Here is a 27,963-nt window from a genome sequence, read left to right as displayed (position 1 = left end):
GAAATTGGAGAGGACACGGGCAATTTACAGTTGTCTCAATTGGGTCAGACTTTATTAGACATTAGCAAAGGAAATAACATCAATACGTACGGAAAAACATCTTCAATCATCCCTTTAAACAGGCTGCACATAAAAGAACCGCTTTGTTATACTGTTAACACAGAGCGTTGTTCTCTTTCATTATTAATGTTATCTTGATTCCGGAAGGAATTATTGTAGTGTGTTAATATTTCACATTATGTGATATGATAACATGTTTTGTACTCAAGCTCTTTATATAAAGAACAGCTTTTGAAATGAAATAGCCCAAACCAGAAGAAATGCTGTAAAATGGTTCAGTGTAAAACAAGCCTACATGTGACCTCACAGACAGAAAAGCACTGGAGTGGGGGTCAGAGTGACTTGTGCACAGTCTACCTGGTGGCATGGGAGAGTTCCAGCCTCCTGCTGCGTGCACGTCTCCATGGAAAGGCTGCTCAATCATACAACACCTAACAGACCTCGTATCAGCTGCTCGTCCCTGCAACGTTCGTAAGCTGCTGTCCATCAGGAAAAGTAATTAGTGGGTTTATTATGTATGGAAGCAGCAGCCTATCACCGAATCCTCACATTGAATAGCTTTTGTAATGCACTTGTCTGTGCCTTCCGCCTGGTGCTGTCCACGCTGCTGCTTTTCAGGGATTTGCCCATGTATACTCTGCACTTCCAAGAAAGAAAGGAAACAAGAGGAAGCACATCATCTGTGCCTGAGAGCTACCTCCAGCGCCAGGGTAGGCAACCTTAAAGAATGTGGGAAAAGTTCAAGAAGAACTGTGCTCACACATCTGACAATGACATCAATCTTGTGACAAATGCATTTTCTCCTTATGACCAATTTCGTGCTAGAACTGCTGGCTCTACATTTTATCCACAGTGACCTGCTATTTAGTTAGTAAGCCAGAAGTAAGGAAAACCAGAGGAGGGAAGCTGCACATTCCAGGAGCATTATGTGTTTAATGAAATTTTAATGTGTCCTGAACGTGATGATGTGGGGTCAGTGCTTATCCTTTTGATCACAATAAAACAAACAGATCTGGATTTTCTTATAAAAGACAATGGATTTAAGACTCTGCTGACAGCAAGAAAACCTTTTACACAGGATTCTTGACAGGCAACTCTGGAAGCAAAAAAAAAGACAATTAACAAAACCTTAAACCAGGCAGAGAATGTGCAACTACAAGGAGTGGGATGCTGAGAAACAAGAAAGAGAGTGAATGTGCAGGAGCCATTGTGAGAACTCACCGCTTACCTGCAACATCGCTGCACCGGCTGTCAGGAACAAGACAAATGAACTGCATTCCGCATCCTTTAGGGTAAGTTTGATTTTTATACTTTGACGGGTGCGTTTTGGATGAGCCTGGGGCCATGGAAACAGAAAACCTGCACTTGCTTGCTTTCAAAGCAATTTACTATAAATGTGATGCTAACTTATTCAGCTTATTTAGGCATGTGAATAGCTTCCAGCCTATTGGATTTGCTAAACTGCACAAAGTAAGCACAGACTGTTCCCTAAACAATTTTTGTCTCACTAAGATATACACAAAATCAAATTGTGTGTTGTAATAAAAACTTGGAACACAGACCCTGCTGGTGTTCTGAGCTTATGAGTTTATTTCTACTTGTGTGTTGTGATTGAAAGCATTTTATGGGCTTTATGTATTTAACTGATGTCTGAATAATCCTGACATCTAAAGAGATCTAGCAAGAAGAAGAATTTTAGTATTTTAGTATTATATGTTGTATATTGATAGCTTGCACCCAGTATTATTTGTTTGCCCGTGGGACTTTAAATAAAGCACATCACCAACATACAAATTCATTAGACGTATTTATTAAAAAGTCCAATGGGCACACAAGTAATGCAGGGTACCCATTAACCAGGGATGGTGGCACATCAGATCACAACCAAATTTTTGTAGTGTATTGATAGCTTGTTGTAGAAAAAAATAAGTGGTGTCTGGAGGTTCAGGTGTAATAAATGAATGCACAGTGTTTATTTACTAAAATCTCAGGGACAGTGGGGTTGATTTACGAGAATTGTGGGAAAGCAAAATATGGTGCTGCATAGAAACCAGTCAGCACCCAGCTTTTATTGTCAAAGCTTAATCGAACAAGCTGAAGTTAGAAGCTGATTGGCTACCATGTACAGCTGCACCAGATGTGGCAGTCTTTAGTTTTAGTAAATCAACCCCAATGCATTTGAAAAAATGGAGTTTGCTGATGCACGGTTCTAATGATAGAGCGTATAATTACCTTAAAATAAAATGAGTAAAGCACTAATACTTAGTGACAAGCTCCCAGAGGAATGTGTTAAATGCGACGTCTTTCATTTAGAAGCTGGTGTAGCTGCGAGCTGGGGGAGAACACAAGCAGCAGACAGAAAGCCGGTGAGCGGTGTGCTTTACTCAATCTGAAAGCCGGGTTTTATGCTTTTGGCGTGACAACCAGAGACTTTCCTTCCCCCATTTAAAATTTTAATGAAGACGTTAAAAGCATCCAAGCAGAGGCTGCCAGGTCTCGAATGATGCCATTCATACAGATGTGTGACACTGCACCCAGGCAAAGCTTAGAATCTGACCCCAGTGGAACATCCCAGGGGAACATGCTTGTGACGTTACAATGATCCAAATGCTAAGGAGCTTCGTGTGCAGCTACCGTGTGCATATTCTATGTGCACTTAAACATAAGGAATGAATCAAGTCCCCTCACAAGGGGCAAAATAATATTATGAACATTGATTGTTTTGCTGCAGCATAACTAAACATACACAGTTTATTTATGGAAACATACCGACATACTATTGTCCTAGATAGATATTACCAAGGGATTTATCTTTTTTTTTTTTTTTTTTTTTTCATTAATTTCACATTAAATAAAATCTACTTTTGAATGTTTAAATGAAAGATGTAATTATGTAAAAAAGAATCCCTGGGGTGTGTAAAGATGTTCTTTGTTTAATATTGACAAATGCATTATATCAATCAGATAAATAAGTAGAAGTGCTGTGACAATAACATCACGGATATTGATGTGCACTAGGGTAAGGCTGGGAAAAGGAGGAGATGTCACTACTGACAGCTTGTAGGTAGTGCCACCACTGACAGTTTTGGTGTGAGGAGTGATATGCTTCTCTATTCTAATGGAAATCCCTGCTATTTCTGTCTGGAGGATCAAATAGGTTAGTGGTTTTCAATATAGGTCAAAGTAACCATCTGTGCTTGAGGTGATACCAGGAGGACAATGAAGTTCGGATTTGAAAACTGATTTAAAAGGAGGGGTCAAGTTTAGTATGAGGGGAAATTCTAGTTGCTTGTATTAGGCAATTAATTTGAAGGATCAGTACATGAGACCAGCACTATGCCTCGGAGGATTATGCTACAATATATTGTGCCACTTAAACTTTTTAGCTGGGCTTTAAGCATCAATGCAATCTTTCAGATTTTCCAAGAATAAGCTATTTGTATTGTGAAGGGTTTCCAGGGATTCTGGCAGGCCTAGTTTCTGATATATATTAATGTCATTTGTGAGGTCATTATAACAAGCCTGGCCTCACAAACCATTTAAGAGTGAGTTTATGTCACACAATTGCATGAGGGTATACATCCAAATTCAAACTGTGAATACTCTGGAGCACTTTTGTAAAATTATTTATTGCAATAAAAAACTACTAATTGCATACACCTGTACAAGCGCAACACCAACACTTAGATGATATAAACGTGATCTAACACAGCAAATTCAGAATCCAGAGGACCTGGATCTATAATTATATTTCAGTTCAGAGACATATCCCTTTCATGGCTGCATGCTATTTACACTTCAGCATTTTTTAACTCAATTAGGCATTAAAGGATATACATTGTAAATGTATGTACTGAACCTGCTGCTGTGATGACTACAGGTTAATCATTTAGCTGTCAATCTTCTCTGTCAGCATAGTAGGAGTTAATAGGCATCTTCTTGGAAAGTCATGGTAAAGTGTCTGAACTGCATGTTTTTCTAATGTCAAAAATAGATTATTTTTCCTGCATTGCCTGTTTACCAGGAGAACGATTTATTCTAACTCCTGATAACATGTTTAGAAAAGAAATTATTCCATCCTGATTAGCTGTTTTTATGGTAGCAGATGGCTTGTTGAATGCTGCGGAGTCCACTTTACAGGGACTTCTGAATTCCATAGACATTTCCCTGTTTTATGGATAAATGTCTACCAAAGAGAAGATTAAAGGTCATAAAAAGGATGAGGTTAGACCTGAAAAGTCACTGAAACACAGTGGTGATGATATCTGAAAACAGGAGCAAACTCAATGGTTCTGATTGCGGCATCCAATCAAGGTTTTTTCTCATACCTGTACAGCTACGACATGAGCTGAAACTGGTTTTCATATGCAAAAACGCCTGTCTCCTTTACTAAATGATACAGCATACCTTAAAGCACAACTAAAGTACTGCTGTGACAAAACTGCAAGGACCTGGGTACGTTTTATCAAACAAGACATGTATAGTCTCTTTTCTTTTCCTATGTACAATGCACTGTATGGCTGACATCCAAGCTTGTTCTTGACATGCCAAGAATAGAGCCATGTGCAGGGGGCAATGTGGCTCTTGTGTGCATACCAAGGATTTACATATTTATTTGCTGTCCAATGGCCAAAGGACCAAGAAGAAAAAGCAGGGGTGGTGTAGACAGAGCAGGAACTAGGTGTTGGACCTTTGACCACTGGAAGAAGGGGGGGGGCCACCCAAATAGGTAAGTGTGCCTTATTGTGCAAGTATGGTAAGAGCCCACCCATCCCATGCAGAATTTGGCTCCACCCTGAGTCACTTTGGCCTAGTTTTATGAAGATGTAATCAAGTGTCCTGCATTGATTGCAACCTGTGTACAAATGATGAGTCTCAAAATATGGCTTCAGTACATGAGGATGCTTCTCGTGGCCTCCACATATCTCGGTTTACATTTTGGAGCAGTGTGGCTCACTAATGCCCTCGTCAGATACATACATGATATTAAACTGTTTGAAGCTCTCAGTGTAATCAGGGCATAGTTGCTGCAGCCCCTAAAACTTAGAATCCCACCAATAGCAAAATAGAAGAGGCCTCTATCAAAAAACCAAAGCCTCACTTTGACCCTCTATGGGGTTTAAAGTGAGTCTGTGGCCAGCTAACAAGAATTAAAAAACATCCCTTTGAGAAGAAGACTTTTAATACCAAAGCAAAGACTCTTCAGCCCAGATAGGAAGGATAACTAGCCACAAATTTGTGGCACTGTTGAATTCTAAGTCTTGTTAACATGCTTCACATTTTCAAGTTGTACACTTGCAGAGCACTTGAAGCACAAGTTCTAGTTGACACTTTTCCAATTTGTGTGGCAAGTAGCAAAATTGCAGAGGTGAGTCTACAGCAAGTGCAGTGAACCCTGTGGTGGGGTGACTATTGCACAACATAACTGAACCAGAACTTGCAGCAGACTTGCAGAATGTTTGCAAAGAAAGTTGATCTGGACTCATGCAATGCAGACTTGCTGCAATTCTGCAACAAACTTGTAAAGCCTGGCAAGTCTAGCAATAGCTTAGCAAGTCATTTTAAAACTTGCAGCACAATTGCTTGATATCTGGGAGCATTCACACTTCCCAGGGTATAGGACGCCGTGTCCCCCTGTGATTCTTTGCCCTTGACAACACTATTTCTGTAGTGATGCAGGGGTCTGCAGGAGAAACTACACAGCGCATGTAGGGGGCCCTGGCATGCGACACACCTGGAAGTGTTGGATGCAGAATATTCCTCACTATACACAATACGCTATGTGGGTGACCCTGTCAGCCGTCTCCCACCCAAAGGAGTCAGGTAGAAATTTTCCAGCCAAAAAAGCAAACAACAATAATTAGAAGCACCCGATATTTGGGTATTCTGACAGACGCTGGCTGCGGCACTGCTACAAACAACAGTGGGCAGTTGATGTAGACAATAAAGTAAACAGCATGGCTCCCAATCCATAGACAGCTTCCATTTGCTTTGCCAAATAAAAACAATCAGCATCCTAGATTAGTTATTACTCTGTTCTCATTACTATAGACAGCAAGTTGAAGGGATCTTTCGTGTTAGCAGTCATTTTATCAGACAGCATTTGTCTTAGTTCATGAAGAAGCAAGTATCTTAATAGCTTGCTAGAATGTTTGAGGAACAATTGCATTTGATTCTGCCGGAAGATATAGGTCTGGTTTTAGACAAATTTTAACAAAATAACCCTGGTCAAGAAGAAAACTATCTATGTCATAATCGTCTATTACCCTTTAGTCAATAAACGATTTATAAAATAATAAAAAGTCTGCTTTTACATCTTACTACATTACAATAAGATAAGACTGTACAAAAGAATAAGGCATACTGGGATCATAGCAAAGTGCTTCAGGTCCAATATGATTCACTTCCCAGGGGTAAGCTGGAATCTTATAATATACATTGTACTGTCGTATCACACCAGGCTAAAGCAGTGACATCTGAAATCAGTTTTAACATTTATCCCCTAGAGGTGCTATTATTTGCAGTAGGTGTTCCACTGACATCTCTGTGGCTGGCTTTCTTTCCTGGCATGCTGATGGCTTCACATTATGAGAACATGGACTAGAGCAAGTCACAAACACAGTTCGTACCAACTCTCCTACTGTCACATGCAATTTTCCTTGTTTGTGGTGAAAGCTATTGATGTGTGTGAGGAAATTCAACTCAACAAGTCTACCTGTCATTTAACCCCACCATTTAACAAGCTGTCGCTGTGGTACCATGTATGAGTTCTACATAGAATCAAAAAATAATAATAAAGCTACTAGTGCCTTGAGATATTTGCCTGATTTTGCTTAGAAACCGTGTCGTGGAGTTAAAAGTCCAACTGAACTTTCTAGAAAAAATAAACTCAGGGTGATGAAAAAGATCAACTTATTATGGCTGAAAGCTGTAATAGTACCAAAACTAAAAATGTAATACATTGCAGCTTACCAATCATTAGATGTGGTGGCTGCCTTAGTTATTAGTTAGTTATTTTTTCAGGCTTTTTACCCTCTGTTTTTGCCCGGGGATCTGGCCAGTAACACACCACCTGTATTTGAGTGCCCCCACTCTGGATGAAGGAGCACAGGGGCACCTTTGGACAGCAGCATTGTCAGTCTGGGGGGAGGGGAGTGTTAGATGTAATAGCAGATTTAAATACACAAAAAAAATGAGACTGAACTCCAGCTTATACTTTATAAGCAGTTACAGCAACAGTGTTAATTCTTTTGGAAAAAAGGATTTACATAAATAAACAAAAGCTGATCATTGTAGGCACCCCTGTCACTGTTACATAGTTACATAGTTACATAGTTAGTCAGGTTGAAAAAAGACACAAGTCCATCCAGTTCAACCATAAAAAAAAACAAAAAAAATATCGTACAATCCAATATACCCAATTCTATACCCACAGTTGATCCAGAGGAAGGCAAAAAAACCCAGCAGAGCATGCTCCAATTTGCTACAGTAGGGGAAAAAATTCCTTCCTGATCCCCCAAGAGGCAATCTGATTTTCCCTGGATCAACTTTACCTATAAATGCTAGTACCCTTTCTTAAAGCAATCTACTGAGCTGGCCAGAACCACCTCTGGTGGGTGTCTATTCCACATTTTCACAGCTTACTGTGAAGAAACCTTTCCGTATTTGGAGATGAAATCTCTTTTCCTCCAGTCGTGAAGAGTGCCCCCTTGTCCTCTGTGTTGACCGTAAAGTGAATAACTCAACACCAAGTTCACTATATGGACCCCTTATATATTTGAACATGTTGATCATATCCCCCCTTATTCTCCTCTTCTCAAGAGAGAATAAATTCAGTTCCTCTAATCTTTCCTCATAGCTGAGCTCCTCCATGCCTTTTATCAGTTTGGTTGCCCTTCTCTGCACTTTCTCTAGTTCCCCGATATCCTTTTTGAGAACTGGTGCCCAAAACTGAACTGCATATTCCAGATGAGGTTTTACTAATGATTTTAACAGGGGCAAAATTATATCTCTCTCTCTCTGGAGTCCATACCTCTCTTAATACAAGAAAGGACTTTGCTTGCTTTGGAAATCGCAGCTTGGCATTGCATGCTATTATTGAGCTTATGATCTACCAAAACCCCCAGATCCTTCTCCACTACTAATTCCCCCAGTTGTACTCCCCCTGGTATGTATGATGCATGCATATTCTTAGCCCCCAAGTGCATTACTTTACATTTCTCAACATTAAACCTTATCTGCCACATAGACGCTCAATCAGACAGTGCATTGAGGTCGGCTTGTAAATTGGAAACATCCTGTAAGGACGTTATTCCATTGCATAGCTTGGTGTCATCTGCAAAGACAGAAATGTTACTTTTGATCCCAGACCCAATATCATTTATAAAGATTTTAAAGAGTAAGGGTCCCAGCACTGAACCTTGGGGTACACCACTGATAACCTTAGACCATTCAGAGTAAGAATCATTAACCACTAATCTCTGAATTCTGTCTTTTAGCCAGTTTTCTATCCATTTACAAACTGATATTTCCAAGCCTGTAGACTTTAACTTACACATGAGCCGTGTGTGCGGAACTGTATCGAACGCTTTCGCAAAATCCAAGTATACCATGTCCACAGCCACTCCTGTGTCCAAGGTTTTACTTACCTCTTCATAAAAAGAAATCAGGTTTGTCTGACAACTTCTGTCTTTCATGAATCCATGCTGTCTGTTGCTTAAAATGTTTTTTTTTTCCAGCAAGAACTCGTCTATGTGGTCTTGTCTGTTAAATGATTTGTCTCAATTCCCTAACTGCTGTATCTGCAGGACAGCAGACCTACTGGGCAGATCACCAGGTAAAAACGAAAGAAAGAAAAAAAAACAAAACAAAAAACGAATGCAGCCATCTAAGAAGTAATATCAAGTGGCTTTGCAAAGTCCTTTGGCCAGGGCTACAGGACATTGTGTGAGATCAGAAATCTAGCAATCTTGCTGCAGACGTCCCACCCAAGCGGAGTCAAAGTTAGGGCTCTCGAATCAGCACAGCTTATGCCCCCTGTTGACTAGAGAGATCTAGATCTGACTCAGTGGGGTGGCAGGTAGGTTCCCTGTAGAGAGAGTGTCCCTCTTACATAGAGCACTGCGGCCCAGCTCTGCAGCCTGCAGCACGGCCAAAGGATTTTTCAAAAATTTGGAAATTATTTCCATAACCTTAAAGGTAAGGTTATGTTTAACCATTAATTTTTTTCTGAAAGGTGCAGTTGGCCATTAAATGATTGGTATACTTGTTCAGCAGTTAAAAGACAATTCTAGCTTGTATCATTGTTAATTAAAAAAGTGCCATGACTGCCACTTTGTTAAAGCTGAACTCCATGCAAACGACTAAATACTGGTCTTGTCCTTCCCATGGCTTGTGACTGGACAGTGAAAGTAGACAAAGTACACTGGTGAGTTCCTCTCTCTGTCACTCCATGCTCTCCTCCTAACAACATGGTCCTTGTTAGCACATGATAATTGCAGCAAAACTGACTAGGTCCTTATTCTACTTCTTGCTCTCCCAGTCTTCTGTGCATTGTAAGGGCTGACACCAAGTCAAGTTCGGGTACTTGCACTACTTGTATGTAAAATTGCATTTATTGAAGTATTAAAGGATACAAAGCTGCACTAATTTGTGCATTTTATATTTGTCTCCAGTTCGGTATTAAGTAATAAAATAATGACAAGATATAGGACTAGCAAAATGACCACTTGTTTGCTGTAGACCTTACTTCAAGCTTACTTTAGTCTGGCCATTAATGCCTCTCATGATCTTCTTTGTCTGGAAGCATGAGCTGTTTAGAAGCTATAAAAGTCACTGCTGGCTAGCGCACTGATTGGTTAATGATCTGTGAGAGATCATTAAATGATCACTGAATGGTAACAAGTTTAGCAGCAATGGGGGTCAGGTTTAATGATGCTCAATAAGTCTGTCTCAAGCTACCTACCTACAACCATGCAAGAAAAAGACAAACTTATTAATGTCATAACAACTTGAAAACTTGAGCTGCAAATATCCAGATGCTATGTGATTCATTACTGAATCCCTAAAGAACTTAACGTATACTGTAAGTATTAACAGGTTTGCTAAGCACTGTCTGGCAGATTATTGCCACAGTAATAAGGCCATCATGTAATAGGTATAGAGAGGAAACACTCTTAAATCCAGCAACCCGTAGCAACCAATAATACATAAAAATTGTTTTGTTTTAATAAAATTGTGACCGGATTTTAAAGCGGCATTAAAGCTTAATTTCTTTATATTAAAATATCAAACATGTTCTGTTTCCTTCTCTGTGCAATGCTTTTGCACAATACAACAGAAAAGCAACAGTATAGGTAATCCAAAGGATCAGAATGGAAAATAACTTTCAGCCTTGCTGCCCTCCAGGATAGGGATACCCTAGTAATAGACAAAAACAAAAACAAGGAGGCTCTGATGAAGAAGGTTTAGCCTTCGAAACATGTTAGTCAGTAGCGGTTCGTACGTCCCCCTCTCCAGGACTCGGAGACTGCTTTCAGTGGACAGACTGCTATATGTCAAAGACTGTTACAAGTACGATTTTCTTTCTACCTTTGTGAGTAGTTTTTATTTATGCTTTTTGAATAAATGTACTAAAGGATAATGCACTAGGCTGGTGCGCCCTCTTTTCTTTGTTTATGCTTTTGCACAGAGCAGCCCTGATCCTTTTCTTCTGAGGTCCCCCACCAGCACTCCAGGCTTCTCCTCTTCAGCAAGTGCCCCCATGGAAACCCTTTTTTGACACAGAGCAGGTGGCTAAGGCCTGGCTCACTCGGCACAGCATTTGATTGACAGAAGCAGGAACCAATGGCTCCCGCTGCTATCAATCTGCCCAGGGACGAGGGAGACAGCAGCTGCTCTCGTGCACATTGCTGGATCTGTTGTGAAAGGTTAATATAGAGCAACAGCCAATGTATCTTGCCAAAAACAACAATTGGGGTTCTTTAAGAAAGGTATGGGTGTGTAGGGTTTGCCACTGGGGGCCTGAGATCTACACAGCTCTTCCACAGAGCACAGCCCTGTATAGCAGAATAGGAAACCCATTTTTTTTATTGACATTGAACAGTACATTAGTGTGATGGTCATTGGGAAGAATCTCCTTACATTTGTGGTCATTGGGATGAATTCCCCCATTACAAATAGCTAAAAGATCATTGGTGTCAGTGCTTGCTCACTGCTCAAGGAACCTCTAGCAATCCCAGGAGGAACCCTAGGATTACATGGAACCTTGGTTGAGAAAGGCTGCATTACAGTCTAAACTAAACTAAAGCCAAAGCATTTCTTTTTAGTTTTGCGTGTAAAAGGGTTGCAATCCTATCCGGTTTATATTGCTTTCTATGACCCTGCTGAGAAGATTAAGGCCCGCCACACACAGGGTTGGGTTGCAGGAAAGAAATATGCTTGATTCCCCCATCAACACAGACAGGAAAATCCCTCCTGCCGAGCCATTGTCTACTTGTGGCGGGGAGAGGGAGCCGTCCCCACCGGGAGAAGACAGTGGTTATTCCTAGCTGCTATAGCAGCCACCAGTGATAAGCGCATGTAAAACCCAGCAGGTTGGTTGTACCCAAGTTGATCAATCCATCAAATTGGTACATTCAGCCTGCCCATACATGATCCAAATCATTCCGCTGAACTGGCCGGGAATCGAAATGTGCATGGCCTGCCTTTCTCTCTGTATTTGTCCTGGTGTCCATTTCCAGAAAAGAAAGTGAAAGGAAATCTAATATTTTACCAAAATAGGAATAGAGGTGAAATCTTATAATGTGGACACCTCTTCTACTGGTAACTGTCTTAAGAGGGGATTTCTCCTTACTTTAGAGAGATTTCCTCTTATTTCATGTTGAAACTCACAGTGGTTGTTACAATTCCTTAGTCTATTTACCCCGCTCCCCCCACAAAAAGGCGAAGGTATAATAGAAGAACTGAAGTACACAGTCCAGAAATATTCATTAACTTTTCATTATTACTACTATATATTAATTATATATATATATATATATATATATATATATATATATATATATATATATATATATATATATATATATATATAATTTTTTTTTTTTGCAAAAGTACTTATTGCAGAATGTCTTTGGGTCACAGGAACTTTAAATGTTATTTATATTACGTACAAGTAGAACATCACTGGATCTAGGGAGCAGTATGGTTGCTCAGCAGCAGTGTTTTGGTTCTGGGTTTAATCTTTACCAGGTTGCTCACTACTACATTACCCAGAGTTTGCAAATATGAATATCCCTGTGTTTGTGTCGGTTTAATCTACGTGCTCTTGATTCCCATCTCAAACAAAAGAAACGAGACATGTAATGAGAATATAAAGTCTTTCCATATGTATTTAAATGTCTTGTCAAAGAGATTAGCTGATTCAGGTATGCACATTATTTAATAACCTTGTTTTTTTGTGTAGTTCTTTTTTGTACATTCTTTTTTGTACATTTGTACATATAATAAATCAATATCTATGCAGGTTCATCCTCCTGCAATGTTGTACTGCACAATGGTCAGCATGACTGCTATTTCTCACAATGCATGTATATGAGTTTATTTAATGTAGCACCCCCCTAGGTAGGTGCTAGAAGAGAGTATAGTTTTTGATCTTTTTGCTTACTATGAAGATGGACAGGTAAAACCAAAGGTGTAAATAGAATCTTCAGGGCCACGGTGCAAGAAACTATGAAGGGCCCCCGACCCCCCCCCTTACATCACAGTCCGTAGCGTTTCCCTATAAATCTCAGTCTGTAGCTTTCCCCCTTACATCACAGCTCTCCCTTACATCATGGTCTGTAGCATTCCCCTTTACGTCAGAGTTACTCCTTACATCAGACTCCATAATTCCCCTTTACATCACAGTCCACAAAGTTCTCTCTTACATCAGAGTCCGCAGGGTTCCCCCTTACATTGTATCCTGATGAAAAGGAGAACTCTGTGGATCCTGATGTAAAGGGGAAATCTAATGTAAAGGGAAATGTGGCAGACCATGATGTAATGGGGAACACTGTAGACTCTGATGTAAGGGGTGCTCTGGTGACCTTGGTTCCTCTTACATTATGGTCCGCAGCGGTCCCCTTTACATCAGAGTTCCCCTTTACATGAGAGTCTGCGGGGTTCCCCTTTATAATGTAAGGTAGAACTCTGCAGACCCTGATGTAAAAGGGGGACTCTGACGTTAAGGGGAATTCTGCAGACCATGATGTAAGGGGGAATGCTGTGGACTCTAGTGTAAAGGGAAACTCTGTAAGGTGGCCCCTCCCATTACATCAGAGTCTACAGCGTTCCTTTTTACATCATGGCCCACAGTAATCCCTTTTACATCACAGTTCCCCTTTACATCACAGTTCCCCTTTACTTCAAGGTCTTCAGAGTTCTCCCATGCACTGGGAGGGGAATCCTGCAGACTTTATTGTAAAGGGTATGATGTGGAAGGGGGACTCTGGTGACCACAGTGACCCCCCCCCCCATAGACTCTGTGTGGCCTGGCTGGAGCTGTCAAACTGACCACACCCCATCCATTGCTCGGGTGTAGGACAGGTTCTATCAGTCCTTGGCTTTGATCTATCATCTTCTTCTTTTCTCCTCCTGGCTCTCCCACTTCCCCTTTTCATATCATCCGCCCATTCAGTGTGGTTTGTCATCTCATTCACAAATAACATTTTTCCTATATTTGTGGTTTGGGGCGCCATATTGTTGAAAACCGACTCCACTTTGTGTATATGGGCAGACTTTAACAAAATGGTGCCGGCACTGGAGTCATTGTCTTGGCAGAGGGGCCGGGCTCCTGCTGATGGAAAGCTGAGGGAGAGATGTTCCGTCCAGGCCCACTGGAGTATGGCTCTGAAGACGTTCTGCGTTCTGCGACCATCCCGCCTCCTAGTCTGTCCAGACCCAAGCACTATTTGGCCGACGTAGGGCCCCCCACAGTGGCGGAATGCCAGGGTCCGTTCGCGAGAGTGACTGCTGCAACCCTGGTAGTTCGTCCACTGGGTAAAACTTAGAGTGCTGTCTGCCTACCAGGGAGCAGGATCTATTGGTTAGGTCTGCTCATTGTACTCAGATGCAGCTCAGCTTGTTCTGACTGTCCCCACCTGGTCCAATAGGGAGGCATATTGGACAGTGGGAGGGGACCTGACAAGTGAGTGCACAGGTTTTGTTACAGCCCTGGCAATTGGCAGAAGGAAAGTTCTGTATTGCATTGTGGGATACTGTATATAAGGCCAAAGTACATGTGCTCAGGGGAGTTGAGCCGGGGAAAAGAGCCCAGGAGGGGCTGCAGAGATGACTGGAAGGGAGACACCAGGAAGGATCTGATTCTGCTTACTGTGAGTATAGATCTGTGTCTTTGGGGCCTGTCAAGTGAGGATCGCCCCCTTCAGCTAGAAGAATCAGTGGACGAGTGTCAGTAAAGGGGATGCTAGAGAATGTCCTAAAGATAATGTAGTGCATCAAGTCTGCTGCTAGTGAGAGCAAGAAGACTTAACCCTTCCGTGCATGTGCTGTATGGTTCAAGCAGTATGTCTGTTTTCAGAGATAATCCGGCAACGCCAAGTGAGAGTTGTCCTCATCTATTGTGAATAGTTCTAGTTAGAGTATCCCGCTCATCCCTTCTCCCATCCAAGTTCCAAATAGAATACAAAAACCTAAATACCTTGCATTGGTCTTTGAGTAAAGAGCAAACGGGAGTAAGGGTGGAACAAGTAGGAGCTCTCAGCAACTAAGCTGGAACCCCTAGCAACATAGTGGGAAACCCTCAGCACCTAAGTGGGAACCTTCAGCATCTAAGTGGGAACCCTCTGCACCTAAGTGGGAATCATTGTTAACCAGCTGCAGGTAACCAAGGAGAGACCTATGAAGTCAACACTCAGCAAGCCCTATGGGGACAGTCCTACATTAGCAAGGAAAGTAAGTGAGGAGGATTCAAATAAAAAGCCTCATCTAGTGATAAATTTACAAATATTAATATTTAATATAATAGGAAATATATTGGAGAACAAGCTTGCAGAAGTGTACCTGTTACATAAAAAATTATTTAAGGTAAGCAGTACAATACTAATATATGGTCATTCAGAGAGCACTACACTGGCGCTGTGCAATTGGCAGCCTGAGAGATCTTTTACAGCTCACAAGACATCAGTTCAATATAGAGTGGCAGCTGGGTGCTGAGTGCTAAAATGCTCTCTTCGTTCCAGCACTGCCTGTCGAGTGTAGTGAGCTCCTGCTCAACAGGTATTATAGTTTAGACCAGAGGGAACAAAAAAAAAATGTGTTCAGATAACAAACCATTGAACATTAATGCTGTCATTTACTATAATAGCCATGGACACTGGTGAAGAGGGCAGGGAGGATGTTATTTTACCCTCTGACAATGAAAGAAGGATGAGGTTTTTATTCTACCTACTACTTCCCAGTGAAAGGGGAGTATGCACTAACACTAATGAAAGGAGGTTATTATTGTACCCACTGACACCAGTGAAGGGGAGAGGGGGGTTAATATTGTTCTCTCTGACGCAGTGAATTGGAGGTTATTATTGCTGCTACAGTCACTGACACCAATGAAGGTTGTTTTATTATTGCTACCATTGACAACAGTGCTGAGTGTTACCGCTGCCCCTGACCCCAGCAAGGAGGGTTTATTATTGCTACCCTGAGCTGAATGCCCTTCATCAGAAACCCCTGCACAGATGTGCCTGTGGTGGCACATCACTTCAATATAGGCTGGTAAGAGACAGGGACACAATATCAGCATGCATGTAAGCATACTGACACTATGAAAAAAAGGGACACAATATCAGCATGCATGTAAGCATACTGACACTATGAAAAAAAGGTTGACCCTCCATTTGCTTTGGTAATACAAATGTGGCCCTTAGGCCCTTTTAATTTGGACATCACTGAACTATATATTTATTAATATTATTAAATTATATCATTATATAATGATATAGGTAAGGTAAGCACTGGGTTACCTACCAGACGACCAAAAGCCACACTTCAGGTCTATTTATGTTGTAAGTCTTGTCGTGTGTTTATGTGATCCACATCTGTCTCAGTCTTAGCGCCACCACCATAAATATATGTGTATATACACAGTTGTGCTCATAAGTTTACATATCCTGGCAGAATTTTTGATTTCTTGGCCATTTTTCAGAGAATATGAATGATAACACAAAAACTTTTCTTTCACTCATGGTTAGTGTTTGGCTGAAGCTATTTATTATCAATCAACTGTGTTTATTCTTTTTAAATCATAATGGCAACAGAAACTACCCAAATGACCCTGATCAAAAACCCCAGTTCTTAATACCGTGTATTGCCCTCTTTAACATCAATGATAGCTTGAAATCTTTTGTGGTATTTGTGGATGAGGCTCTTTATCTTCTCTTTTGGGCTGTCTTGCATGAACTACACGTTTGAGATCTCCTCAGAGTGGCTCAATGATATTGAGGTCAGGAGACTGAGATGGCCACTCCAGAACCTTCACTTTATTCTGCTGTAGCCAATGACAAGTCGATGCAGCCTTGTGTTTTGGATCATTATCATCATGTTGGTATGACCAATTACGTCCCATGCGCAGCTTCCTGGCTGATGAATGCAAACGTTCCTCCAGTATTTTTGGATAACATACTGAATTCATCTTGCCATCAATTTTGACCAAATTTCCTGTGCCTTTGTAGATCACACATCCCCAAAACATCAGCAATCCACCTCCGTGTTTCACAGTAGGAATGGTGTACCTTTCATCATAGGCCTTGTTGACTCCTCTTCAAATGTAGCGTTTATGGTTGTGGCCAAAAAGCTAAATTTTGGTCTCATCACTCCAAATGATTTTGTGCCAGAAAGTTTGAGGCTTGTCTCTGTGCTATTTGGCGTATTGTAAGCGGGATACTTTGTGGCACTTGCGTAGTAATGAGTAATGAGTAACTCAACCATGCAGCCCATCTTCAAGTGCCTCCTTATTGTGCATCTTGAAACAGCTACACCACATGTTTTCAGAGAGTCCTGTATTTCACCTGAAGTTATTTGTGGATTTTTCTTTGCATCCCGAACAATTTTCCTGGAAGTTGTGGCTGAAATCTTAGTTGGTCTACCTGACCGTGGTTTGGTTTCAAAAGAACCCCTCATTTTCCACTTCTTTATTAGAGTTTGAACACTGCTGATTGGCATTCTCAATTCCTTGGATATCTTTTCATATCCCTTTCCTGTTTTATACAGTTTAACTACCTTTTCCCACAGATCCTTTGACAATTCTTTTGCTTTCCCCACGACTCTGAATCCAGAAACGTCAGTGCAGCACTGGATGAAAGATGCAAGGGTCTGTCAGGAGTCCAGAAACACATTGACCTTTTATACACACAAACTAATTATAAGCAAACAGATCACAGGTAAGGATGGTTACCTTTAATAGCCATTCATACCCCTTTGTGTCAACTTGTGTGCATGTTATCAGGCCAAAATCACCAGGGTATGTAAACTTTTGATCAGGGTAATTTGGGTAGTTTCTGTTGTGATTATGATTTTAAAAGATTAAACACAGTTGATTAATAATAAATGGCTTCAGCCAAACACTAACCATGAATTAAAGAAATGTTTTTGTGTTATTCATATTCTCTGAAAAATGGCCAAGAAATCGTAAATTCTTTTTTACATTTTTTATCCATAAGGGTGGAGTCTAGATCCAGACCCCCCCATGCAGAAATCTACTTCTGCAGAGAGAGGCTAGACATAGCTGCAGCAGCTCTGCCTTAGCCTATGTATTGGAAGGATGTATTGTGATGTCACTGCATTAGGGCCCATTCAAACCATTTCTGTATGTTGGGCAGCTTTGCCCTACACATAGGCAAGGCAATTTGCCCTGTGTTCTTTTGTTTCAGTTCACACCAAAATACTGAATTGGTTTGAGCTGAAAAAAGTAAGACAAGATTATTTTTTACACAGTACAGTGTGTTTGTGATGCATTGCAGTGCATACAGTTGAATGAAAAGTATTTTTGTGACATTTCAGTAAAGTTTTAAGAAACAAAAAGGTAAACAGGCTCCTTAACTGCTAAGTGCACACCAGCAGCAGCGCATTATACAGAGCATGCGTGTCCGATGTGTGAATGCATTTTTAAAGTATATTTAAAGCCATTATGTATCTGAAACAAATTCTGCCTAATAGCCCTAATTTAAGCTGTAATCATTGAGCAAAAACCCTTGAAAGTATGTATGTGAATTTTTGCAAAATCGTGAACATTCCCCAAAAGTTCAAATTCCACAATAAAGTCCTTTCATAGAAAATTTGTGATGATGTTTCCCAGATGACGTCATTACGATAAAATCCATTGGGCAGAGCTTAACATTCCCTGGGTGGACTTCTGTGTTGCAAGCTGCAAAAATCTGTATATTTGAAGCCTTTGTCATATGGACTTTAAACTTCTTTATTGATGTCATGATTCTTGTTTATACAAGGGGCTGCTCTTATGCACCATGTGAGTGTATATTTTAAAATAAAATCTGCTACAGTGAGCACTAGGTCTGTTTTTGATTCTATGAGAGCCTGAGCTTGAGGCACTTGTCTGGAAAGGCTTATTTGCTGATCAATCAGAGAAGCTCCATTTTTGGTTATTCCTGATGGCAGGAGCAAGTGGAGAGTGTTTTCTGGTGTTCGATCCATCCAAATATGCTTATCTTGGTCCTGATTGATACAACAGGTGCATATACTTTGTAGTGGGCGTCAGTTTGGAGGTGAGTATATTCCCCTCTGGGAGGTTAGTAGAAGTTGTTCCCTTACTAATGCACATCATCAGGAGATTTTCAAGAAAGGACGTTATTTTGCAATTTGAATTTGGGGACTGTTCACTATTTTACAGAAATGCATTTTGAGTTTCCACTTCAAATGTATCAGTTGTTTCATGTTTAAAAACCTTTGAGAAAGCCCACTGGGCGCAACGCAATGGGTGGTGACGTCATCATGTTGGGTGGAGTATGAACGCCTTATTTAATAGTGTCACGTGATATGCTTCTTACCTTCTTCTGTGAGTGCTATTCTTATTTTATAATAAAAAAGGATGAACGATCTACCCTATTGGGTCTTCTACCTACTTCCTATATACTGTATGTATCTTCTAGTACTGAGCATTTGGTGATCGGGATATCGAATGGAGCAGTGTTCCCTGTATTAATGAAGTGCATTTAACCTCCTGTAGTATAGTGAGGTCCTACAGAGAAGGTGAGAGGACACCCATGAGGTGGGGGGAAGGGCACTGTGATGTGTTTGTTGAGGTGAAGATCATCTTGTGAGAAGATATTTATATACTCCTTTTGGGACTACGCATTCACTGGATGGTATATAGGACTCTTATACCAACTTTTTATCACATTTACTCTATATTATTTGGATATTATATATATTTATTTTTATCCCATTTTTGTATGATTATTGATAACTATTATGCATTAATATATAAGGTTGGAAATTGTTTATGATTATTTGAAGTTGCAAGGTAGCGCTGCACTACTTAAGGGTTTTATATACAGTATGTATCGTTGCATTTTAGCACAGGTTGGTGTATGCAATTTTTGGTGATATCTGCTTCCTTTATTATCTGATATTACTATATAGTTTATTTTGTATATGATTTAGATTATTTTGGTTTGAGTACCCCCTGTAGGAATTATTTTGTCGATAAGCGTGTTTTTTGTTTTGTTTTTGTTTTTTGGGGTATATGTTTCATGTTTATATTGTAGATCATGATTCTTTATCGTTTATAATCAGTGAAGCACAAATTCACATACGTTGTACATCTTCACCGAAATATTTGAGAAGTATTAACTTGTTAAAATAATTTTCTAAAGCAATTTTCATTATTTTTAAAGAATGCCTGGTGAACCTGGCATAAGCAGGCATTTCCAGTTACAGCGTAACATTCTGTTTATGCCTCCTAATTATATTACTGTGTTGTCATCCTGTCACACGCTTTCCCGTTGGAGACTACAGTACAAGCGACCATGTCGATGCACATTGCACAAACATGTTCCTCTGTTCTTACCAGGAAAAATGCCTTGTAGTCACCACTGGAGTGCATGTATGTAGACAGGAAATTTCTGCAAAAAGACTGCAGAAGATCAGAAGAGCTGACTTGCAAAAAATAAGAAAAAAAGGTGAAAATAATAATGTATTTATTGAAAAAAAGCAATTGTTTATTTGTTTATTGTATACAGTGCTTTAGTAAACTAAATGTAATTCAGTTAGGGTTTAAGTGTACTCTAAGTACAAGGCTCTGTCTACTTCACATATAACTGACTAATAAGAACCACTACCGTTTCTATTTTTTTTTTTTTTTTTTTTAAAGAAAAAAAAAACATAAAACAAGCGCTAAATATTTGTTATAGGAAAGATTAAGAGGTTTAATATTTTAAATCTATTTTCAGCTCTGTTGTCGGTAACATGATGTTGACCCAGGAGTGAATGATTAAATGTCATCCGAGGGATTGATAATGCACTCCAAATATGGATATTTTTAATGTGCTGCAGTTTCACAAAACTAAAACAATATCTGCTTAAAAATGAAAAATGTATAATGTACAATAGTACTGTAATTTGTTTAAAATGACGTACACAAATAGAACCCAGGCTGCAACACTAAACCTTTTTTTTTTTTTTTTTTTAAATAAACTGTAAAAAAAATTATTCTTTACAGTTATTAGATTTTATTGGTTTTGGTAATAAGAATATCTTACCTAATTGAGCTTCATGCTATTTGAGGATATTGGCATGCTAGCCACCAGGGAAAAGATAATGCATGACATTTAAAGAATGTTCCTCTCATAAAGAATGCAGATGAATTTATCTTTGCTCTATACTCTATGTTCTTGGTGGTTTTATTAATTAAGTAGGTCCAGGTCTTTTATTGCACAGCTGAGGAATGATTAGAGAAAATAGTCAGGTACTTTGAGGAATTTCTTGATGCTTTACACTGACCTCCCACTTGATCAGGCCACCAAACATGATTATTACCCGCACTCATCTAGTCTAGCAAGTCTACAATCTACTTATTTATGTGACTTTCTAGGAATTGGCAATGGTTTATTATCAGCTGCATGGTGCTTTCTAATTCAGCAAAGGAAGGCTGATGAACCTTGTCTGAACAAAAAGAAGCACCAGCATGTCTAAAAAATCTAGCTTAACCTGTCATGAGAGAAATATCTATGCTTTCAATCCCATCAAGATAGAGCCTTTGCCAGCGACTGTCGGGATGGTGCCTTCACCAGTGTAGACTCTTTTACCACACTGCACAGGGTACATAACGTAGATGTACCTGAAATGTGTTGGCCAACAGCAGGTTCCCAGGAAGCACACAGGAACTGGAAAGAGTTGGAAAATGGAACGGTAGAATGTAGCCCTTCCTAGATCAGCACCTCGCCAAGGAGCTTGAGGATTATCCCAAGGATGTGCAGGTGAAGCAAGATCCCCCAAGGCGAAAAGTCTAAGGGCTCATTTACACTTGCTTTGACTTCAACACACATTAAAGTATCTACTACTTCAGCATGCTTTTTTGATGTGCTTTTGATGCTTCTGCGATGCTTTAATGATGCGTCAATGATGCTTCGGTGGTGGCCGAAGCATCATCGAAGCACCACCAAAGCATCGCAGATGCATCAAAAACACATAAAGAAAGCATGTTGAAGTGGTAGGCTCTTTAATGTGTGTTAAAGTAGCAGTGTAAATGAACCCTCAGGGTCATCTCATTTGCACCAGGGACCCCTTTATGAGGATTTGGACTTGGCACCCCTGTGTTCAGTTTGCAAGGTATATAGATCACAATTTTACTATATAGAATCAGACCTGAGCAGACAGGAATACTGTGAATCACACCAAATCAGTCAGTAACCAGAGCACTGAACAGAGATCAGACCAAGCACATAACCAGAAACAAGCAAAGGTCAAGGCAGGTAGCGGACACGGATCACCAGGCTTCAAAGCCTGTACATGGACATTAAATAATAAGGGTAAAGGCAAAGGTTACTAGCAGAACCCACTGCAGAGAAACAGGGCATGGCAGCTAACTACAAGAAGCATTTCTTCGTCAGTGAGCTGAGAGCTGCACCGGGTTTAAATTGTCTGCATGGGAGGGAAGCACTACACTGACTGGCAACAGGCAGAGGAGGGCGGCTTTGCTGATTGGCCATTTTTTTACACCCCAGGTAAAACCTAGAAGTGTGAGCGGCTATGAGCCATAGAGCCAGATGTGATACTGGAACGCAGGCGAAAGGGCAAGTGCATTGTGGGAATAGTGCTGGCACAGACATATTCTGAACTGCAACTTTCTTTGCTCACATGCTGATCCTCCAAACTCACTACTTCGTTGTCAGCAACCCAAAACACAAGGCTCCTGGAACCAAGAACTGGAGTGAATAGTGTAGCTACCCAGTGTTTGACTTATAAGTAAAGTTAACAACTTCACTTTACTTATTACCTACCCCCTAAAACAAACTTAGCCCTTAACCTGTCAGTCAACACCCAAACCAAACCACTTAAAGTATGTATTATATTGCAGCTTACCATTTCTTAGATGGGATGGCTGCACTCATTTTTTTCTATTCTCACCTGGTGGTCTGGCCAGGAAATCAGTTGTTTTTCAAAACAAGCTCTCCAGCAGTAAGTATCAGTTACAGAGATGAGAGAAACCATTTAACACACAGGGGTGCCTGTGTGGTAAGTTTTCATTTATTTATGTAAAACCTTTTTTCCTGAAAGAAAAAAAAAAAACGCAGGAAAAAAAATATACAGTAAAGCATGCTTTACTGTATATACAGACTGATTTTACTCCCACTCACTACCACCAGAATAATCTTTTTAAATTTGTTTGAAAATATAGAGCACAAGAGTATAGCACGGAAGTATAGATGTAGAACCCTGTAGTTTTGGCAGGGAGCTCTTCACAAATTTACTTGCCAGTAGTATTTACCCTGGTTGATTGATAGAGATCTATTGATTTCTCCCTAAGTTTGGCCTTGTTGCACTTTTCTCTTCTAACACTATATGGCCGGGTCCTTGGTGGTACTAAATATGAGAAGGTCAGGTTAAGGGTATATGGGGTATCTCAGCCAATGGACAGGGGTTTTCTTGAATCCCTTGGCCTTCTGGGAGAGCCTATATATTCAGGTGGATTCAGGTGATCTATGTTCTGTGCCACCTAGACGGCTGTCTGGGTGGACGTGTGTCGTGTGCCCCGGGCTCCTAGGCTGTGTGAGGGCCTATCCAGAAGTAAGAGAGCATTGCAGGGTTGGGACTGCGGCTTGCAGTCCAACCAGAAGTGATGGTTCTGCCGGCCGGAGAACCTGTCAGTGATTGGAGGTAGAAGGGAAGCTGTCACCACAAAGGGGCCAACCACCTTATTACCAGGGACCACAGTGAGTAACTGAAGCCAGTACCGGAGCAACATTCTCACCGAACGGGCACGGTGGAGAATCTTCAGGCGGTGATCAAGTCAGGGAACCAACCAGCGGAGGTGATGCTTGCATAGCAGCCTTTTGTGTCAAGCTAGGGACTGAGTCGGTCAGGAGGGGTGAAGCTTGAGAAGTATCTGGAGTGCCAAGCTAGGGACCCAGCAAGGAAGCGGGGGTGACGCTTGAGGAGGATACCACCGCAAAGATTGGAGGAGCTCAAGGGATTCCGAGTCAGTGAATCAGAGGGTCTAGTAAGAGACCGGGAGCTCAGTGTTGAAGAACTACAAGAGGCAGTTGTAGTGGGGCTGAAGGAACTGTTACGTTTGAGTTAGGGACTGTTAAAGACTGTTGCCATAGGAGACAGCATTCCTGCATGTGCAGATGTGGCACCTTGCTGGGGCCTTTCCCTGCATGGCTCTCCTCCTATTGAAGTCTCAGAGTCTGCCAATTGAATTTACAACTACTTAAGGGTATACCCTCTTTCCCCCAAAAATACAAAAAGGACTGCTAAGAGAAATTAAACCTCTTTTACATCCAAGAAGTGTCTGGCGCCCAATAACTTTGTCCGCCTTGCACCCACTATGCCTCACAACCCACCACATACAGAGGGATGTCAGCTATCTTTGGCCTAGAAAGTTCTCATTAGACTGGACGAGGCCAGAGACCTTGCTACATAGACAAGACAGCAAAATTTAGTGGGCATCCCATGGATACACAATGGTGAAATTTCTCTCTGCTTTTTGACAATTCTGACAACACTACATGTTAGCCAATTACTGGCCAACTAGAAAGTAATATCCAGGAAATCATGATATTAGCTCTTTTCCAATACATATTAAAAAGAAGAAGAGTTACAATAAGGTAAATGCAAGTAAAGATCATTTTTTATGCACACTTTCAAGCATTTTTATATGCCCAGTGTCTTGCATGCAAGTCAGTGCACATAGGCTGCAGACTTTTGAATATACTGCAGGATTGTGACTGTAACTGCTAAAATTCAACTCCATCAAAAATCTTTGCCTCCTTTTTTAAATTGATGTCTGTGTACCTGTAAAGAACATTTCTCTTCACATCCTGTCCCACACTAGAGGTAAGAGAAATTTCTACAATGGTTATACAAACAGCTGACAGGAATTCTAACCCTTTCCCACACTAGTATAAAAATGTGCTTTTATTGCTCTCTGTGTCCATGTTAGAGAAATTTCCCTAACTTTTTGTCCTTCTGTAGGTTTTTTTTTTTGAAAAATGTTTATTGGGTTTTACAGCATACAATAGTATACAACTGAGTATAACAATGGCTATCAAGCATTTACAATCAAAATCTTTAGACAACAAGAAATTCTTGTATCAAATAAAATAAAATAAAGAAAGGGGGGGAGGGTAGAGAAAGGGGAGGTCAAGGAAATTCACATTTACCATCTTGTCAACACTATTGAGCATAACTTCGCTCGGAACATGGAATCTTAACATCTAAATACCTTCAGGAGTGGAGGCAGCGTCTGTATATACCTGGCTGGGCATGAGATATATTGGTCAGGAAATATTAATTAACCTGAGTAATCTTACTATGAAAAGGAGAAAATAATAAATGTGGAAGAGTGGATGTTAAGGAGCAAAGTGGATTTGTGGGTATCTTACGGCGGCTTAAAGGTAAAGGAATCCGGGGTGGGGGGTATTTTGAGGCAACCAAGTGAGTTGGTGAGATCTCTTGTTAAGTACCATTTCGTGAATGGGTACATTATATCCATTAGTGCCTGTGGAGCAAATGTAGTTCGATGTATTTTCTCCATCTCTTAAAAAAACGTGAAGTTGATCGAAAATTAAGGGTGATGGTATCTAGTCTCTCCAGATGGAAGAGTGAGGCCAAGGCTTTTTTAAACACTGGTAGAGTAGGTGGAATCGCTGAGATCCAGTGAGACATAATAGTTCTGCGAGCCACTAGAAGACACAGGTGAGCCCATTGTGGAATATTTTGCGATGAGGGTGAAGGGGGTATACTAAACAGGCAGAAGAGACAGTCCTTAGTCAACTGGGTTTTGTGGACCTCGTTAATGTATGTTATCATCTTATTCCAATAAGTATCAATCTTGGTACAGTCCCAGAGACGATGTAGCAAGGTGGGGCGAGGTAGGGTACACCAGGAACATTGCGCTTGGGTGGGGTCCGCCTTGTTGAAGCGAAATGGAAAATAGGCCCTGTGAATAATCTTGAATTGTGTTTCCCTCCATGTTTCGGAAGTGGTAAGATTGCGGATAGTTTTGTATCCCTCAAGGATCTTTTCTGGCAGAGTCTCGTCTCCCAATATATGTGACCATTTTTGAAAAGGTTTGGGACCATATTTTCGTGTTTGATGTTATATGAGACAGGAGTAAATATTAGAGATAGAGTAATTATTGCTTTTAAGAAGAGTGTCAATACAGGATGTTTCGAGTGGATTGGAGTTAGGACCAGAACATGATTTGAGATAATTAATGAGTTGGTGATGGAAAAAAACATGAGTTGGTGGTAGTGAGTATTCCCGCATCAGGGTTTGAAAGGGTTTAAATTCGCCAGGCTTGTTGAGATAAAAGGACGAGACAGTAGTAAGACCTTTAAGTTTCCATTGGCCAAAAGCTTTATGGATGATAGATGGAAGGAACATAGGGTTGCCTTGGATTTTGAGGATGCTGGATGGCAGTTTAAGCAGCTTTCTTACTTCTCTCCAGGCAATGACTGTATCCTTAATAAGTACACTAGTTTTGAGGTGGGGGGGTAAAGCATTGGGATTGGAGTGGAGGATGCCCGAAAGGTCATATGGGTACACCATAGCCTCTTCTAGGGAGAGGTTAGAATATTTAGAACCTCCAGTTAACCAATCTAGGCCCTGCCTAAGTAAACACGCCAGGTTGTAGAAACGCATGTTGGGCAGTCCCGCTCCGCCCTCGCCCTTCGGGAGACACAGTTTCTGCAGCGCTATGCGGGGTTTCTTGCGGGACCATATGAAAGCAGTTAGGGCTTTCTGAAGTTTTTGGATATCCGAGTGTTTTAGTAAAAGAGGTATGGTCTGCATTGGGTAAAGCAAGCGTGCAAAAGATACCATTTTAAAAAGGTGGCATCTCCCAAACAGTGAGAGAGGTAGGGTCCCCCAAGCCTCCAACTCCTTTACAATTTTGGTTATTAAAGGGGGGTAGTTTAGTGAATATATAGAGGATGGTTCATGCCCTTTTTTGATACCTAGGTATGTGATATGTTGGTTGGCTATGGCTAGCGGTGATAGGTGTTTCCATTTAATGGAAAGATGGGGATGTAATGGTAGGATCTCACTCTTGTCAAAATTAATTCTGAATCCCGAGCAAAGTCTGAAGTCTGTGAAAAGTTGTTTGAGTCTGTCAAAGTCTGCTACGGGGTCAGTGGAGAATAATAGTATGTCATCTGCAAACAGTGCCAAGCGGAGAGTGTGGTTATTTAGAGTGATGCCACTAATTCCATCAACTGAGTTTAATATTCTAGATAGGGGTTCGATCGCCAAGTTGAACAAGAGTGGGGACAGGGGGCAACCCTGTCTCGTTCCTTTTGTTAATGGGATCGTGTCAGAAATAAAATCAGGGGTGACAAGACGTGCGGTAGGGGATGCGTACATTTGTAGAAGAAATCGCATAATTTGGCCTGAAAATCCAAACTGTGTCATCACTCTAAAAAGCCAGGAGAAACTGATATTGTCAAAGGCTTTTTCCGCGTCTAGGGACATAATGGCAACGTCTTGGTCAGGGTGAGTTTTAGCATATTCCAGAGCCATTAATACTTTGCGAATGTTTAGGGTAGCTGATCTCCCCGAAACAAAGCCAGATTGGGCTGGGTGTAATAAAGATGGTAGTAGGAGAGCTAGACGCGACGCAATTATTTTGGATAGGATTTTGACATCGACGTTAATTAACGAAATCGGTCGGTAAGATCCCGGTAGGAGGGGATCTTTCCCTTTCTTAGAAATCAGTTTGATGTGGGCCTGTGTCCCCATAGGAAGATAGGGCCCTCCGTCCCACATGGCTGCGTATACATGTTTTAAGGTATCGGGAATAAATTCCCGGGTAATTTTATAAAATTCTGCAATGTATCCGTCGGGTCCTGGGGCTTTGGCCGAGGCCATGGATTTAATCGTAAGTCGGATGTCATCTACAGTGATGGGGACATTAAGTGTCTCCAATTGTGTGTGGTGAAGTTTAGGTAAGCGTATTTTGTCAAGCAGAGAGTCAGTAGTAGGTAGGTCAGTCGGGTCAGCTTTATATAGATTAGTGTAGTACTCCGCAAGTAAGTTGCTAATCTCAGTGGGAGAGGTGACTAGAGAGCCTGTCGCATCTCTAAGAGCAGAGATACGGGTAGGATGTCTAGGTCCTGAGCACAACTTGGCCAGGAGCCTGCCAGCCTTGTTGCCGAATCTATGGAAATG

General features: G+C 40.9%; 1 protein-coding gene across 1 annotated transcript in view; it reads left to right on the top strand.

Moving 5' to 3' along the window:
• The first annotated feature begins 368 nt into the window (after window positions 1-368).
• CHRM5 (cholinergic receptor muscarinic 5) overlaps window positions 369-27,963 on the top strand; it is a 331,849-nt gene continuing 304,254 nt past the window's right edge. Inside the window, exon 1 of the mRNA XM_073610478.1 lies at window positions 369-1,352. The gene's annotated coding sequence lies outside the window, so the exon portion shown is untranslated. The remainder of the gene's footprint in view (window positions 1,353-27,963) is intronic.

This window comes from Aquarana catesbeiana, linkage group LG13 (genome assembly GCF_042186555.1).
Source record: "Aquarana catesbeiana isolate 2022-GZ linkage group LG13, ASM4218655v1, whole genome shotgun sequence".
In the NCBI taxonomy this organism is placed as follows: Eukaryota; Metazoa; Chordata; class Amphibia; order Anura; family Ranidae; genus Aquarana; species Aquarana catesbeiana.
This window is presented reverse-complemented; position numbering and strand designations above follow the sequence as displayed.